Raw genomic sequence first — 18,648 nt, 5'->3', positions numbered from 1 at the left:
AGTAAAATCAAAAATTCACGCCCTTAAAAACGCTGAAGGCGGTGATTGGTTTTCGGGGCCCCGTACGCGGCTAGGCTCCCAAAAAGTCCCACAAATGTGGTATCCCTATACTCAGGAGAAGCAGCTAAATGTATTTTGGGGTGCAATTCCACATAGGCCCATGGCCTGTGTGAGCAATATATCATTTAGTGACAACTTTGTGCAAAAAAAAAAAAAAAAAGTGTCACTTTCCCGCAACTTGTGTCAAAATATAAAATATTCCATGGACTCAATATGCCTCTCAGCAAATAGCTTGGGGTGTCTACTTTCCAAAATGGGGTCATTTGGGGGGGGGTTGTGCCACCTGGGCATTCCATGGCCTCCGAAACTGTGATAGGCAGTGAAGAGTGAAATCAAAAAGTTACACCCTTAGAAATCCTGAAGGCGGTGATTGGTTTTCGGGGTCCCATACGCGGCTAGGCTCCCAAAAAGTCCCACACATGTGGTATCCCCGTACTCAGGAGAAGTAGCTGAATATATTTTGGGGTGCAATTCCACATAGGCCCATGGCCTGTGTGAGCAATATATCATTTAGTGACAACTTTTTGTAAATATTTTTTTTTTTTTTGTCATTATTCAATCACTTGGGACAAAAAAAATAAATATTCAATGGGTTCAACATGCCTATCAGCAATTTCCTTGGGGTGTCTACTTTCCAAAATGGGGTCATTTGGGGGGGTTTTGTACTGCCCTGCCATTTTAGCACCTCAAGAAATGACATAGGCAGTCATAAACTAAAAGCTGTGTAAATTCCAGAAAATGTACCCTAGTTTGTAGACGCTATAACTTTTGCGCAAACCAATAAATATACGCTTATTGACATTTTTTTTACCAAAGACATGTGGCCGAATACATTTTGGCCTAAATGTATGACTAAAATTGAGTTTATTGGATTTTTTTTATAACAAAAAGTAGAAAATATCATTTTTTTTCAAAATTTTCGGTCTTTTTCCGTTTATAGCGCAAAAAATAAAAACTGCAGAAGTGATCAAATACCATCAAAAGAAAGCTCTATTTGTGGGAAGAAAAGGACGCAAATTTCGTTTGGGTACAGCATTGCATAACCGCGCAATTAGCAGTTAAAGCGACGCAGTGCCAAATTGGAAAAAGACCTCTGGTCCTTAGGCAGCATAATGGTCCGGGGCTCAAGTGGTTAAGCTGTGCAAAACGCTCCTAAAAGTGGCTGTAAAAACGTCCGTGGGCATGAGGCCCAAAGCCTGGTACACACGATCGGATTGTTGGCCAACAGAGCATCAGACTTTTGTCCAAAGGGCGTGTACCAGGAACTTGTCTTGCATACTAACAGTACACAATTGTCAGCCAACAAACACAAACGTAGTGACGTACTATGAGGAATTTCCGCTCTTGAGCGCCACCCTCTGGGCACCTTCTGCTAATTTTGTGTTTGGTGAGCATTGATTCTGAGCATGCATGTTTGTACTTTCAATTTTTGTGTGACGGACTTGTGTACAGACGATACGGGAATCTGACAACAGACCGTTGTCTGCTGAAAATTTACTAGCCTGCCAACCAACATTTGTTGGCCGAAAGTTGGACACAATTGTCCGAAAGAGCGTGCTAATGGGTGGATTTTAGTGTGTACAAGGCTTAAGTCTTATGTTTGGTTAAGTTATGTCATCATTCTCAATCCTTTAGGCAAACATTAGTATGGGACAGCTGTTCATGTAACCTTTCAGCTGCTCTGCATAATACGGTAATTCATTACCATTTCCATTATCAGTGGTAAAAATAAGTCAGATATTTCTAAACTATTCTTTAATTTACAGTGGGGACTACCCAACTATAGTCAGAGGGAGTTTGAGAAAATCCCCATATAGAAACAAAAGAAAAATGTAAAGGGTATACACACACAAAAAATACGGAAGTATCAGTCTAAAGTTTTTAAAGAGAGAAAGGAAGAAATAAGAAAGGTTCTATTCCTTTTAGAGTTTGAAGTTCCTATTTATTCAGCCAATACTGATGTACAGAGATAGATTGCAATATAAGGACAGTGGAACCTTGGATTACGAACATAATCCGTTCCAGGAGAATGCTTGTAATCCAAAGCACTCGCATTTCAAAGAGATTTTCCCCATAGAAGTCAATGGAAACAAAGATCATTTGTTCCACATTGACTTCTATTGAATGCAATACCTCGTGTGGCCAGAGGTGGGGGGGTGCCATAGAGACTCGGAAATACTCGGAGACCCCTCGGATGCACTCAGATACCTTTGGAAAGGCTCAGAAACACTCGGGAACTGAGTATTTCCGAGTATTTCTAAACGGCTCCGAACAGCTCTGAACCCGCACCTCTGGCCAAATGCAGTACTGCACACTGCAGAGGCTTGAATCCTGCTCATTTTGCGTGACAACGCTCGCAAACTGAGTCAGGATTTAAAAAAAATAATAGCTTATATTGCAAAACGCTCATTAACCGCATTACTTGCAATCAAAGTTTCCACTGTAATTACTGCTCAGGATTTTCATATCAAACCTCATTTACCAACCATATTCAGTACAACCAAAGTATATAATGATTCAGTTATCCATGTGTCTGCTTGCATAGTTGATATTCAATTTTTTCCCCAAATTTACCTCTTTGAGATCCTCCATAAAAGAACAAGATGGTTGGTATTAAAAACCCCAAAGTCTCTTTCGTAACACAGCTAGTATCCAAAGGAAGTATGGTTGCTAAGGACAGAAACTGTTTTCTTTAATGCAGGATAAAATTTGTTTGAGGTTGGCAGCATCACTGTACAAGATAGCACAGGTTGTCATTTTACTTTACACATCATGATAAGCTAATTACATGGTTCAAATCTTGGGCAGTACAGCAGGAGCCGGCCAAGATTCGAACCAGTAGTGGGCAGGCTGAATGCACCAAGTTGAGTGGCTGCTATAGCTGCTAGCGATAATTACTGTGTTCTCCCCGCCCACTCCCGCCCTGCCCGCCGGGAGAATACAATTGCTCATCAGGATTCCCCTGTCAACACTGTGGTTGCAGGAAAGCCATTTGCACTGTCTATGGCCTGCCTAAGCCACTGCCTTGCAATAGGCAGCAACATTGTCAGCCTGTCAATGCGTGCTCCTTCATTTGGCCATTTGGCTGCCCATTAGGTCTGCCCACGCCTCCTGCTGATGTGAAAGGCAGCCAAAGACTAACTGAAAGAGTGTGTACAGCAGGCTGACAATGCCTCTGCTAAGTGCAATCTAACAGCTTAATGTTGTCACTCTGAAACAGGAAGTGCTGTTACTGGCAGGATCTGAAAATTAAAGTGGAAGAAAAGCCTAACTTTAACTCTTCCTAAAAATATTTCCTCAGAACTATTACTACCTATCCTGCCTAACCTGTATAAAAAAGATGTGTACATACCTATTTTTTTTTTGTCCAGTCATGTGATCCTGCAGTTTTGGCTCCCCTGTGTCAGTGAGCGACTGCTGCAGGGGAGAGGAGGAAGTGCCAACAACTTGGCTATGGATGATGTCATGGCTACTGGAATTCACAGCTGTTTTGTTGAGGGTTTCATTTTTCATTGAAAAAACATTCCATAAATGGTAGTAGTGCTGAAAGAGCGACCCCCTGTGGTCTTTGTGCATTGGGACAGCTGCTCACATTGAATTTGAGTGGGATGCAGAAGATCACAGCTATCAAAGTAGTAGTGCTAACTACATACCTCCCATCATATTGAGATGGGAATGAGGGACACCTACTAACAAATGTATGTAGGCATAGGACACGCCCCCTGCCACACCCCCTTAAAGGAGAATTAACCAAAAAAAAAAAGGTTAATTAAATCCACAAGGACTTTTTTTTCACTACTATTCCTTTATATTGGCTTTTAAAATGTACAAATGAAAGATAAAAAGTGCATTTTATATACAACTATATAGATCAGACCAAAATGAGGGACAAATGAGGAGGAATGAGGGACAGAGGGACATTGCTCCAAATCAGGGACAGTCTCTCGAAATCAGGGACAGTTGGGAGCTACTGTACCACACTAATTGTCAGCGTCCCCAGCAACTCCTCATATATGGGATATACATACTGTACCTACATTGGTCCAAGCTGTGAAATAAAGATCAATCCTGGAGTCTCTTTAAAAAAAATGGAGCATACACAATCATTCATTTTGCCGCAGAGATAAATGATTAACTGTGACTTTATATGGGGCTAACAGCCACCCAGCACATTTCAACACATAAGATATAGACCGGCTGACCAGTTTTACAGATTTAATCAGTAAACCATTTGTGTGTAAGTCATGCAACAGCATAAATGTTGGTTGCCAGTGCTCTATATTTAAAGTTTTCTGCTGATTACAGAGAAGTACTAAGTAGCTGGGGAGACTTCCCATTAAACAAACTCTTGGTGGTCTGGTTTTGTCCTCTCGCCTTTGATGGACAAGTTACACAAGCAGTGTCCCATACACAGCTGTGTGTGATAGAAAGCAGGAGGCACAAGAAGCACCATATTTGTGAGTGATACGTAGAGCGTGTCATTACCTTCTATCAACATGCTTAAAGAACCCGCCGAAAGCCTTCTTATATCATTCCACCAAGATGATATCACCTAAAAGTGCAAGAATACCACTGTGGGGGGCTCATGGAAAGGTACATAAAACTTTTGGGGCTAATCCTGCTTTCTTAGCTAAGCAAAAACAGCTCAGAAAATGTTACATTGTGATGTGTTCCAGAGGGCCTTGAATCAAAAAGTCAGCAATAAGTCTCATACTAAAAATTCTAGTACAAATATAAACCCCTTATCCATACCTCCCAACTTTCTGAAATGGGAATGAGGGATACCAATTTGCAAAAGTATGTAGGCATAGGACACACCTAGATAAATAGTACATTTTATAGACAACTATATAGATCAGACCAAAATGAGGGACAAATGAGGTGGAATGAGGGACAGAGGGACATTGTTCCAAATCAGGGACAGTCCCTCCAAATCAGGGACAGTTGGGAGCTATGCCTTATCTGCTTCTCCTGATCTGATCAAACATAAATTTAAAATCATCATGTATTATATCAGATACAGGGAGATTAAACTCTTGTAACTCTTAACTTAAAAGAAGCCTTTTTTAATTCTGACATACTTTTTCAATATATGATCATCAGCTTCCCACGATTTGAGTCATAAAATATATATATATTTTTTTTTTTTTTTTAAAACATTGCACACACATAATTATTATAAACAGAAATTAAAAATATTAAAGCTGAAATCTAGGCAGGTATACAAACACTATTTATTGTAGGCGTGGATTCCTTTAAGAATGATTACATGTCTTTTTATATATATAATTGGCGTGGGTAATCAAATCTATTTTGATATTAGCCTTCTGCATTGCTTGCATAACATCCTTCAGACTTATCAGAATGTTCTGCTTCTTCAATGTCCAGTTGTCAGGCTGTTGGCAAAGAGGTAACACAACTGCATTTTCTAAGTCTAATGCCACGTACACACGATCAGATTTTCCGATGGGAAAATTGTGAGCTTGTTGGCGGTGTACGCTCCATCGGACAATTGTTGTCGGACTTTCTGCCAACAAATGTTGGCTAGCATGTTCTCAAATTTTCCGCCAACAAATGTGTGTTGTCGGATTTTCCGATCGTGTGTACACAAGTCCGTCGGACAAAAGTCCAAAGTACAAAAACGCATGCTCAGAATCAAGGACGAGCCAGAAGCACTCGGTTTTGTAAAACTAGCGTTCGTAATGGAGATATCACATGACTATTGAACTTCCTTTTTATCGGCTCGCCGTATGTCTTGTACGTCACTACGTTCATAATTGTTGGCCAACATTTGTGTGACCATGTGTATGCAAGACAAATTGGAGCCAACACCCTTCGAACAAAATTCCATGGTTTTGTTGTCGGAAAGTCCGATCCTTTGTATGGGGCTTAAGGCTGGCCATATATCAATCCGTTTTTTTTTTTCGATCAATCAGCAGGCTGATCAACAAAAAATTATTGGATTCCCCCACCCCCCACAAATGAGGTGGATGGAGGAAACCTCCCTGCTGTGCTATTGTATTCTGATAGCAGGGACAATTGTGCTGGCAGAATACACTGATCAGGAATGCAGCCAATTGGCTGTAGTGCTGATTGAACAAGAATTTTCCAACAAGCCCGTTCATGAGAAGTCAATTATTAGATGAGAACATCCATAGATGGATTGAAATTCAGCTGGTCTCTGCTGAACCGGGTGAATTTCGATCCATCTATGGCCAAATTAAAAGTGAAAGTGGTGCCACACCCCTAGTTGTGTTGCCCTACAGAGGTATGGGAATCACAGAAGTGGTTGGACAGAACTACAAATCCCCTGGCAGACAAGATCATTTGCATATGTGTATTTCAGTGGTGTATTAGGCAGCTCCAGCTCTCCTGCACACTATCTTATGACTGAGATATATCTTTTGTGACTGAGCCAAATCCTCCTTCATTTGTGTCTCATGTGTTTCCCATCCCAGACACTTCAGCTCATATTGGGAGGGTTTCAGCAACATAGGCAGTACTACCATTCGAGAAAGCAGTGGACAGGGCTTACTGACATGCTACAGCCTAAAGCCTAGTACACACAGGACGAATGTCGGCCGGCACCAGCTGGTTCAATAGAATCCGGCCGACATTTGGGCCGTGTGTACAGCAGCCGCTCCGACAGAAGTCGCCTGAACAACTCATGACCGAAAAAAGGTCTGCCGAATGGCTCCCACTCAGTACTCTCAGCCAATGGCTGAGGGGAGATCACTGTACTAACATTGGGCTGTTAGTACAGCGGCTCCAACCTAAGCTGTCAGTTTTTTTTTTCTGATCAACCCGCTGGGTTGAATGAAAACACTAGTAGTGTGTACGAGGCTTTCTAAATGAGCAGTGACAATGCTGATAGTAGCCATCAACATTGTCATGCCCTCTACCACGTTTTATTTTCTTTATCCGCCTACATGAGTGTGGCAATGCTCCTCTGAATTCATTGTTGCTGCACTATCATAATCACAGGAAGCTGGATTAGCTTGGACCTCACTGGCAGGATCAATAGGTATTGGTGGGATTTTGCAGGTAGACTGAGAGAAACATGTAAGTGCAGATGTACTTATAATTAAGTGCTGCAGCACATATTTTTTTAATGTAAGGCTTACTTTTAACATTAAAGACATCTGTTAGCAGAATTCTAATTTTGCCTGATAATAGTTCCCAAACACTTTATATCTACAGCTGAAACCATTTCCAGAACGACAGTCCAGTCCCAAGAATCATTCTAAACCCCTATTAACACAGTTGTCTTATTTTATTTAAAATACTCTGTTATTTGCCCATCCAGGAAAAAGTGGCAGAGGCTCTTGCTAGCCCGCCATAACCCTTCCCAACTGCTCATACCTTCCCAACTGCTCCTTTCCTCTTTTGGACCCCCCCCCCCCAATTTATAGGGTTTGGGGCCAAGCACTGCATTCTGAGTGGAGATCACATGCTCCCCCACACTTTGGTGACATGCCTCCACATATCTAGAAGTACCAACAAAGGGCCCCAACAAAGCAACAGAGCGATATGGGAAAATGAGTAGTAATGTGTCAGGAGCGGACTTTCAGAACATTCTGTCACTTCCCACCTAAATCTATCTAACTATGCATAACTAACCTACCAATACAGCTCAATGCAGCATTTTGACCTATGGTATAGAGCACTGGTATCCAAACTGTGGCCCAAGGGCAGCATGTGGCCCTTTTGTATATAATGTGTGGCACTCGGACCTCAGCAGTCTGTAGTGGGTACATTGATTAGGGGTAAGAGCACTCTACTAGCTTCATGTAACATGTTCCCGTTTTCGTATTGTCTTCTGCAGCATGTCTCCAGCCCAAAAATGTAGCATGTGCACAGTCTTTGACCATCATTTCCTCTATTGGGTCTGCAGTCTGGCAGTGCTCTCCAGCATTACATATACTGAACATTATGTGCGGCCCTTCGGTGATGTCAGGGGCTGCAGTTGAGCCCCCCATAACTCATAAGTTGACAACCACTCCAACTGTTTCCAAACTGCTCTGCCCCTCTTTCCTTCATGTGACTTGCTTGACCCTTTTTAGTCCACATGTGAAATGCATTGACCTAAGGCTCCATTCACACTTGTGCGATGTAGGAATGCAGGATTGTGCATGTTACTCTGGTGCACAAAACAGCATTTTTATTTTTTTTTTTACAGGTCTGCTGTAGTCCCATTAATTAATAATCGTTTGGGTAAGAAAAAAGTGCTTTTACTCTCCCCTAGAAAAAAACGCAATTAACCCTTGCAGTGCAGGCATAGCAAGGGAGAATTTTCAGATTTCCCAGAGCTGGATTTTAAAGTGTGGAATATCTTTGCAGACATTTTTGGAACATGAAATGTTGACGTCAATTTTATCACCAGTTCATTTTTAGCTCTGATGCTTATAGTTTCATAAGATACACTCAGCATGATAGTAATCATAACTGTCATTTAACCACAAAGTTTGTCTTTCCACGATTAAGGAGTCCACTTTTGTAAAAGTGTGAAACCTCTTTCAGTATGTTGGTAACTGCTTTTTTTTTTTTTAGAACACATGTTCATTCATGAAATACACCCCATCCTCTCACTCAGTTGCTTCCCATGTGGAAGAGCACAGTGGGTGTTATACTGCCCTCTGGTGGGATAAAGATACAATTTCATTTAAACATCTTGCTGATTAACAGATGCTGCTGCTACAAATAAACCCAGGGATGACCCATGCAATGAATTTCACAAATTACCCAGGCTTCCGAAGCCTTGGGATTACATACATTGCATGAACAGCCAATAGAGTTGCACCACACTCGCAGTGCCAAGTAGTGATGACAACTATAGAAAAGGCTAAAAAAGATCCATAGAAAAATTCTTTTGGTTATCTGTATAGTGTGTGATGTGAAAAAAAATTGGATAACTTCAGAAATCACTTGATCTCCATAACTCAATGCATTTATTTCAAAAGATTGCTTTGCCTGTTATTTATTCTCTAGTTTCAAAGTAGTGTTGACTACTGTATTCCTGTCTTTGCTGCGCAATGTAAATCTGGCAACCAAGGAGTTATCAAGGGTGTCTGGGACGTAGGACTGCTCTGTCTGTATCTTTTGCCAGCATTTCACTGCTCCTGAAAACTCTCCATTTATGGAAAGCTACTGCATTCCCTGCTCCTGTCACTCTAAAAAGAAAAGGGAACTGCATTAACCTCACAGGAAAGATAATCTTATCAATATGTGGGTATAATTATCTTCTGAATACCAACTATTTCTATGACGATTCATAGAAAAATAATGGAAATGTATACGGTTTACATTAAGATTTTGTATTTCTGTATAGCTAAAAAAACTAGCAATGTTACTGACTCTTCTAGGACCTAAATAGGCAAGTACTGGTTTAAGACACAGTCTCACCCAATATACCGCTGCATTCATTTATACTGTTCCTAAGCTTAATATTTCTATATACGGTAGTATTAAAATATTGCCATGTACAATTACATTTTGGTAAGGCACGCAGCTTGCAGTTTGTGGTTGCACGATTGAATACTGACCATTATCATAAATTTTATTATGTATTGATACGCAAAATTACAAACCTTTGGGAGGGTAAAAATGGGCACCATGGCCCTCTGACTATTGTCTATGCTAAAGAAGAGACATGAAACAGCTGTGTGCAAGCTGTTCTAATTGCTTTATTTGTGGGCTAGTTAGGCCAGTGGTATAACTTAGCAGTCTTAGATGCAAAGTTGGCATGGCCACTTGGGTATAAAGTGAAGATTTTCTTGGCTCCAACCCATCACTTAATTAATAAAGGTCATCTTGACCCATCCTTTTGCGCTTGGCCGGGACCTCTACTTGCAAAAACCGGGCGTGGCAAATACAATAATAATATAAAATATGCTTTTTACAATATGCAAATTTCATTATGGTGAACTTGGGAGAGGAATACTTGTTTAGGTGATGGGTTCTGCAGGTAGCTCCAGTTCTTGAAGGAACTGAAAAAACATCTGAAGTAACAAGCACAACTGGACAGCAAAATCAAACAATAGTGTGATTTTTGGTGGAAGTGATTACAATTACCTTATGTATTAAGGTACGTGGTAATATAAAAATGAAGTGTAAAAGAAATTACATTTAAAACGCCATAGAGAACAGAAAAACATGTCCTGTGGTGGGGGTGACATTTGAGTGGTATTTTACTTGTCCATCAGGCAGTTCTCTTTTTCATTGGTGTTATTGAGCTACCAATGCTCACACTAGTTAAAGTGGTACATTTTCACTCTTTCTGTTTAGTTAAGAGTACAACAGAGACACCATTAAACACTAATCAATCGGACCCAACAGTAAATCATGAAATAAAAAAAATTATCTTATTTATTAACATTTGAAAAAAGTAACCCATTAGAATTAGAAGAAAAAGTTGACCTGTAATTGATGACTACATCTTATAGATCAGCAATGCACCATTGGCTGCTAACCCAAAGCAAACATCTTCTTCCTGAGTACTCATTTGGCTCTTAGTACATATTTTTTAAAACTGTTGGGACCAGTAACAAACAAGGGAGCCATTCATTTTTTACTTGCATTTAAAATGGGGGAGGTAATCAAGCTCTCCCTTTCAGTTTTTTTCCAATTTCTTGGAGGCTTGCAAAGGAAAAGAGGGTTGTAATTCACTCTCTGGGCCATAAAGGGTAAGAAAAAAAATGGTCCGCACATGACAAAAAGTGAGAGGAAGTCCCAAGAAGGGTTTTACCTACTGGGGATTTCCACTGCATTTTGCCATGTCACCGAAATAGGAAGTGAGCTATCCAATGGGTACATACAGCAATAAAATGTTTTGTTACTGGAGTGGAAACAAGTTGGCACCTCCAGATGCTTTATTTGCCTCCATTGGCAGGATTTTCCTACTTACTGTTGTGTCACTCCAACAGGAAGTGGGAGAAAAACTTCCCAATGAGAACAAAGGCAGCAATAAAAGCCTGACAGAGGTCCCCATGCTATTCTATCCAAAACTAAAGAAAATCTATTTGACTAATTTCTTAAAGTTGCCCTTTAAGAAATTAGGTATCTAGTTACCTTTCGTATCAGCATTGGTCAACTGTGAAGGTCTGTTTTGGCCACAGTGTTAAGGATTTTGTTAACCCTTTCTGCTCCAAGAAGCATTTTACAAAGTAATTGAACATTTCTGCATATTTAAGATTTCCAATGTCACAGCAGTACATGATTATATGATTGTATATGAATGGAATTATAATCATTTCAAATAATTATAGAAGCCTATTGCAAGAGCACCACAAAGTCTTAAGCAACCTGAATACTAATGATCATATCATTGTACTATTAACATACTATTGATAATGTGTTATTTTATAATAAAATATTCAATGTAATATGGCAATTAGAGTTATTATTTTCTACCACTGTACTATTTGTGTTTTGCAAGACTCAAATGATATCAACAGGACAAATTAATTACTTTGGGTGTGGTCTTTTTGGCAAACAGACTTGAGCATATGCAGACTTAGTTGATGATGCCAGTATGAAAGGCGCGATTTTTGAAATATGACACATATAACTGCTTTTTTGGTAACAACGCAACGGATTTTAGATGGTGGAAAACTCCACATAGAGCCAGCCAATTGCTGTCTGAATTCCATCTATGCACACCGTGGTCATATGATTTACATATCATGTGTGATTTCAGTGCTTATGGTCAGCATGCATATCAGCCCATACAGCACATTCCACCCAACATTTTTCACTGTAAGTAGGGGATATATTGGAGTCTATACAAACAGGATTTTTGTGGTTTTAGCATAAAATCACAAAAATCTTTAAACAGAAGAGCACGCTCACTAAAATAAAGTTGCTTTCCGTGGTGCTTTAATCAAATGTACAACTTTTGAACCTTTTTTTTATTGACTGGTATTTCCTAAAGTTTCCTGATTTTGAAAGTAGCCCCTGTATTTAACAAACTTTTACCAAAAAACACACAAACATGGGTAAACAGCAAGGACTGAATCAATTTGCACACCAGGCACACAGATTTTTTTTTTCATTTGCTTACATATCTGCCTGCAAATTTGTCCAATCTGCAAAGGATCATTCTGTTTATGAATCGCAATTGTCTGGATTTCAGTATTGTATAATTCTTTACAGATCACACAAACCTGCAAGTAAATGTTCCGTCAAATTAGAAATGTGCAAACTGTCAAGAGGTAAACAAAGGCAAACTCAATTACGCAATGGACAAATGCCCATGTATTGTATATGAGCCCAGATTTTGTTCACAGATCCTGTAAAATGTAATAACCATGTTAGGATCATTGTATGAGAAAATAAATGAATTTATGAGTGGACAACAGCTAATAAAAATGTCTGCCATTACTTATGTCCAGTGGTCAATGCAAAATTTATCTAGTGAAGTAGGAAAAGTGGTGGGTTTAGAATTGGGGGTATCTTGCCTTTAAAGTCCTCAAGAGTCTTAACAAGCCAACAGATGCTTCAGTCCACCAGGCTCCCCACAAAGTTGGAATACATCCCTTGCAACTGGCATTCCATTACACCTCTGTCCTGGTGTTGTGATGAATGGGTCTTCCCTGGTATGCATGTTGGGAATCACTGCCCATACAATCATACATTCTAAGTGGTTAGCATAGACTTATGGCAGACCACAAAATCCTCTTTCTTTGGAAGTATGTATATCGCTCTAAATATAATCCTTTGGTGGGGACATTAGACTGTAAACTTCTTTGGCATCAAGCATTGTTATGAATGGTTTGATGTCATCTGGAAGATGCTATTGATTATGTCAACTCTAACAAGATAAGTAAATGATTGGGGATCCTACATTCTGTATTGGCTTTTTTTCAGCAGGATTTGGTGCTAGGGTGTGCTGCAGGGTCTATTGATGCTAGCTGCTGGGGGATCTATTCTAGCTGGAGGGGATCTATTTTTGCAATGGGGGGCCTATTGTTGCTTGTGGGATACCTATTGTTGCTTGTGGGATATCTATTGTTGCTGTGGGTCTTATATTGCTAGGGGTCAGTTATTGCTGGGGGAGATCTACTGTTAAGGAAGGGGTCTATTGTTGCTGGCTGCTGGAGAGTTTATCAATGCTGGCTGTGAGGAGATCTGTTGTTGCTGCTGGGGGATTTATTGTTGCTGCAAGGGGGTGGGGATTTTGTTTTAAGTAGACCATTGTTGTTGGGGGGATCTATTGTTGCTAGAGGGGGCTCTATTGCTCCTGGCTGCAGGGGATCTATTTTACTGCTTTTCTTGTTATCATTAACATATTTCATACACATGACTTACCATCACAAAATGATATTTAGTTCTTTAACCTCTAAAGGGGCAGTAATTGGAAGTGGGTAGGGGTGGAACCAAGCAACAGTGCTCGAAGTTGGTTTGAAATGGAAAAAAGGGGTAATCTCTAAGAAAAAAAAGCCCTGCTTATCTCTATTATTATTACTTTCAGGAGGAAATTTCTGGTTCTCTAGTTGCTGATAGCAACAGTTGGAGAGTCACAAACAATGACTCCAAGTGGACATCACTACTGTTGTAACAGCTACTAAGGCCAATATACATATGACTATCAAAGTTCAGCTCAATACAGATCATATGAACTTAAAGTGCTTCTAAAGGCAGGTTTTTACCTTAAAGAGGAAGTAAAGTCTTCCTCTTTAATTGTACCTACAAGTAAGCTTAGAATAAGGCTTACCTGTAGGTATTGGAAATACCTCCTAAACTTTCACCGTTTAGGAGATATTTACTATATACACTGGCGTCAACGTCATCAGCTCATGTGCACTGAAGGGACGGCCTGGTCGCGGCTCCAGCCAATCACAGTGCCGGAGCCAGTGAACCTGGAAGTAGCTCCAGGAAAAATGTCATCCATGCCAGCGGTGTGCCGGCGCTGCTGCAGGGCATCATTCTGAGGTAAGTAATTCATAATGAGCTAGTATGCGATACATACGATACATACAAGCTCATTATGCCTTTGTCTTGCAGGGGGTTGGAGGTTTACAACCTCTTTAATGCATTCTCTGCATTAAGAAAAAAAAAACCTTTTGCATGCAGTTTCACCCTACCCCCCAGCCCCTCCTAAATACTTACCTGAGCCCGATCTTGATCCATTAATATGCATAGGAGCCGTGGCTCTCTCAGCTTTCTCCCTCCTCACTGGGTCAGAGACAGCAGCGAGAGCCATTGGCTCCTGCTGCTGTCAATAACACCCAGTGATGAGGGAGCAGAAGGTGGGGCCAAGCTGCGCACTGTGTGTCAATGGACACACAGAGCAGGGCTCGGTAGAGAGCATGCACAAGTGCCCCCAGAGCAAGCAGCTTGTTCTGGGGGCACTTAGTGTGGGGGGGGGGGGTGCATCAGGGGATCTGGGACCAGGAAAATTGGGACTGCTTTGTGCAAAACCATTACACAGAAGGTAAGTATAACATGTTTGCTATTTTCATTTTAAAAAAATGAGCATTTACAATCACTTTAAAGCAAATCAAAACCCAAAACAAAAATGTTATTTATTGCAGCTTACCAATCCTTATAGATGTGGTGACTGCATTAGTTTTCTCTTTTTAGGCTTTTTGTTCCTATATTTTCAACTGGTTAAAGAGGAACTGCAGTCTGCTCACATAATTTGTAAAAAAAAACATCTTTGCCATTCTGAAGCTTCCCTCCAACCACTTTGCATATTATTTTATATATGATGTGATTCTGTACTTGCCAAATATGCTGCAGGAATCTCCCTCCACTGAGTCTGGCTGCATCCATTTTAACTGTGGGCAGCTGAAGCTGCTGCCTGTTCACTTCCTGGATTTACACAGAGGCACACCTCCAGCTCTGCAGACCTGCAGCTCTCATTGACCCTCTTATGACTCACCCCCCCTCACTTCCTGGAAAACTCTCACAAGAGTGAGAGAGAGAGCTTTGCATGATGTCATAAGCCTAGGCTAATGACCAGACAAGAAACAGGAATTTACTGGCAGAAAAAAAGTATCACGGACAGTACTCAATTTTCTCTGGCAGAAAAAAAAAATGTTTTACTATCCAAAGTTAAAACAACAAGGGCAGAAGATTTAAAAGATGGAAAGATGAAAAAATAAAAGAAGGTCCACTTTAAGTTAAGTTATTTTTCAACTTTCTTTAACAGACCAAGCTGTCCAACAAAACTGGCAGTTAAAGGGTTTAGGCAAACCATCTAACACTGACAATGGTAAACTTTTATTCATTTATGTGAAACCCTTTTGCCCCCCCCAAAAAAACACAAAAACTTGTTCCTGTAACTGCTTAAAACTTGTTAGTGGAGTTCAGCTTTAATTTGTTAGGTAAGTTCATCTAAGTTTGCTTGTGCATTACTCCTCCACCTCCACAGGCTGACAATGCTGCTGATGGGTGGCTCCCTTGTTACTCTACAGTGGAGCCACCCTAAAAGAGGATATGTGTAAATGGCCAAATCATCACGTTAACATAAAAGAAAATAACCCTAAACTAAGAAAACAAATGCAACCACCACATTTAAAGATTGGTAAGCTATAATATATTACATTTTGGTTTTTTGGGGTTTACACACCCTTTTTTAACATACCCAAAACAAATATGGCCACTTATGGTGCACATAATAAAGCAATAAAACACTTACATTAATATACATATTAATAACAAAACACAAACTCAGAAAATCAGTGCAAGCATGACATAAGAGTACCTAAAAATAGGATCAAAATTACTATGGAAAAGGTGATTGTAGTTTGACAGTGATATGATCACTTGAAACCATATAAAATGAATTGGAGTATAAAAAGTCTATAAAAGCAACATACTAATATGGAACGGACATAGAAACAGATGTGGATTGGAGTAGTCAGACAAACAGCAGCAGATCACAGAACATGTAACACCAACACCATAAAGGGAGAATACATTTTACTATCATGCAATAGCCTGACTTTTAGCCTGACTGAATTCCTAGATGCCCGGACACACCCACATTAGAAAGGCATTGGGGGGCCCGCTGTACACACATCTAACTGCATACGTCCCCAGCAGCTTGCCTGTTAACCATTAACGTATAGGGGTCTGTTTGGATCAGTGCAAATTAAACAACAGAAAAAGTTGAGCAGTTTCCCCTGGCAACCAATGACATTTCACTTTCAAATGAAACAGGTTATTCAATACATTTCTGCCGGCAACAGCTCAAATTTTGCTCCAGTCTTCAGAAATTAGGACCTATGCATATCATGCATTTCAATCAATCTATGACAAAGTACTATTTTTTCATCAGGTTCCTTGTTACTGCTCAGTATAAGACAAAAGCAAAATCATTTTTTGTTTATATTACTTTCCTTGTTACTGCTCAGTATCAAACAAAAGCAAAGCATTTTTTTTTTTTTATATTAGGTTCCTTATTGCTACTCAGTACTCACTATAAAATAAAAGCAATCTGCCTTTGTCTATCTTCTATATCTCTTATGTTCACCTGTTATGAGTTAAAACTGTCTTACTACATTGAATCACCCTGCATCTCTCTTTGCAAGCCTGGGTATCATATTGCCTCTATAATCCTGCATTATGACTTTAATTATGTGTTATGTTAGTAAGAACATATCACTTCATTGTGCTCCCTTATCCAGCAGTGGTCCATATCACAGTGCTGCGCTATGCCCACCCATCTGTATAACAATGCCTCACACTGCAGCTCACTCTGTCACCCTGCTCACTATCTATCTTAGTATATATTTCCAGCAAAGGCAGTTTAGTTCCTGGCAAAGCTTCACTTTCTTCTGTGTATAATTTTTTATCATTTGCAAAAAAATATATATATAAGGTCAACCCCATCAAATCATTCTCTGCAGCTATTACCTTTTGTACCACCACCCCCTCCCTTTAGAATGTAAGCTCTACGAGCAGGGCCCTCCTGTACCTTTTGTATTGAAGTGAACTGTAATTGTGTTGTCCCCCTATACATTGTAAAGCGCTGCGTAAACTGTTGGCGCTATATAAATCTCGTATAATAATAATAATAATAAGGTCTATAAACTGTTCCTAAAATATGTGCCCCATCCATACCTGATAATACTAAAATAAAATAACTAAAAGCGTCTAAGCTTTTCGCTGTATTAATAGGATATTTAAATAATATTCCCAGATCCCCTCCTTGCATACCCCTGAGCTGAAGAAGAGATAGAAGGTAACTTGTCAGCTTCACGCGTGCGTGCCAGTCATGTTCTTCAGCCAAGACTCCTGTGATGCTCTGCCAGGCAGAGGGTTCTCCTGGTCTCCTAGGACTGATGGGAATAGAGATGGTGAGGGGTCCAGCTGCTGAGATCGAAGGTAGCAGCTAGGACTGAAAAAGGGAAATCCAATCCCCTGCAAACCCAGCCCAAATGAGAAGCAGTTCAAAATACTCTCCCACTCTTCCTCTCCAAACCTGCCCTCTTTCTTCCCTTCCAAACCTGCCCCCCTTTCCAACTGCTCCCATCTGGCTCCTATCACTGGCTGATGTCACTACTTTATGTTTAACCCTCAAACCACTATGGAACGTATGTATCACAGTCATCATATCCCTGACTCTGTCAATGAAGCCAAATCCAGGTGGTCTGTGCACGATTCAGTCATCTTCTGTATAAAGCAGTGTGTATAAGCAGAATGGAAATAAACAGCAAAGACATGGAGCAAATGCTGTCACAATCTCAATCAGAGGAGTGCAAATAAAGGACCAACTGTTAGACCCCTTTCCCACTGGGGCTGCCCTGCGTTTGAGGTAAAGCGACGCTCGTATTAGCGGCATTTTACCACTGTTTAAGTGGGCTTTTGCCCTGCTTTTCGCCTGCTGGTGGGGTGCTTTTAACCCCCAAAAAGGGGTTAAAAGCTCCCATATTGCGACGCTTCCAAAACGCTTTTCAGGCGCTTCGGAAGTGCTGCCTATTCATTGCAATGGGCAGGGGCTTTTTGGGAACGCTGTATACAGCGCTCCCAATCCACCCCAAAGATGCTGCTTGCAGGACTTATCCTAATGTCCCGCAAGTGCACCGCCCGGGTTTGAAAGCACCCATTGCAATGAATGGGAGGCAGTTTTCAGGCGCTTTACAGGCGCTATTTATAGTGCTAAAACGCGCGTTTTAGCGCTATAAATGTGGAAAGGGGTCTTAGCATTACTATGTGGTGGACAGATGGCAAAAAAATATTATAATGCAAAAAAATCCTGTATTTGACAGAAGAATAAGAAGAGAGTAGAGCTGGCAATACACTATAGGGTTGATTTACTAAAACTGGAGAGAGCAAAATATGGTGCAGCTGTGCATGGTGGTAGCCACGCAGCGTCTAATTTGTTCAGCTTGTTCAATTAAGTTTTGGCAAATAAAAAAACTGGAAGCTGATTGGTTTCTATACAGAGCTGCACCAGATTTTGTATTCTCCAGTTTTAGTAAATCAACTCCTATGTGAATTTTGTCTCGTTCCTGATAAACCAGACAAAATTTCCTTAGTGAGTGTCCTTGTCATCCCTCTCCTACCTGACATTTTTTTTCAATCAAAGGAGCTTGATAGAAAATGATCAGCTGAGCAATGGCTAAATCCAATCAGTAACAG

The 18,648-nt window shown here is 40.4% G+C and overlaps 1 protein-coding gene across 1 annotated transcript in view; it reads right to left on the bottom strand.

Moving 5' to 3' along the window:
• Positions 1-17,467, bottom strand: part of COL6A3 (collagen type VI alpha 3 chain) — a 165,410-nt gene extending 147,943 nt beyond the window's left edge. Inside the window, exon 1 of the mRNA XM_073633641.1 lies at positions 17,224-17,467. The gene's annotated coding sequence lies outside the window, so the exon portion shown is untranslated. The remainder of the gene's footprint in view (positions 1-17,223) is intronic.
• Between the last annotated feature and the right edge of the window lie 1,181 nt (positions 17,468-18,648).

The sequence above is a fragment of the Aquarana catesbeiana genome, linkage group LG06, assembly GCF_042186555.1.
Source record: "Aquarana catesbeiana isolate 2022-GZ linkage group LG06, ASM4218655v1, whole genome shotgun sequence".
In the NCBI taxonomy this organism is placed as follows: domain Eukaryota; kingdom Metazoa; phylum Chordata; class Amphibia; order Anura; family Ranidae; genus Aquarana; species Aquarana catesbeiana.
The sequence above is the reverse complement of the archived record's forward strand: the minus strand, read 5'-3'. Positions and strand labels throughout refer to the sequence as shown.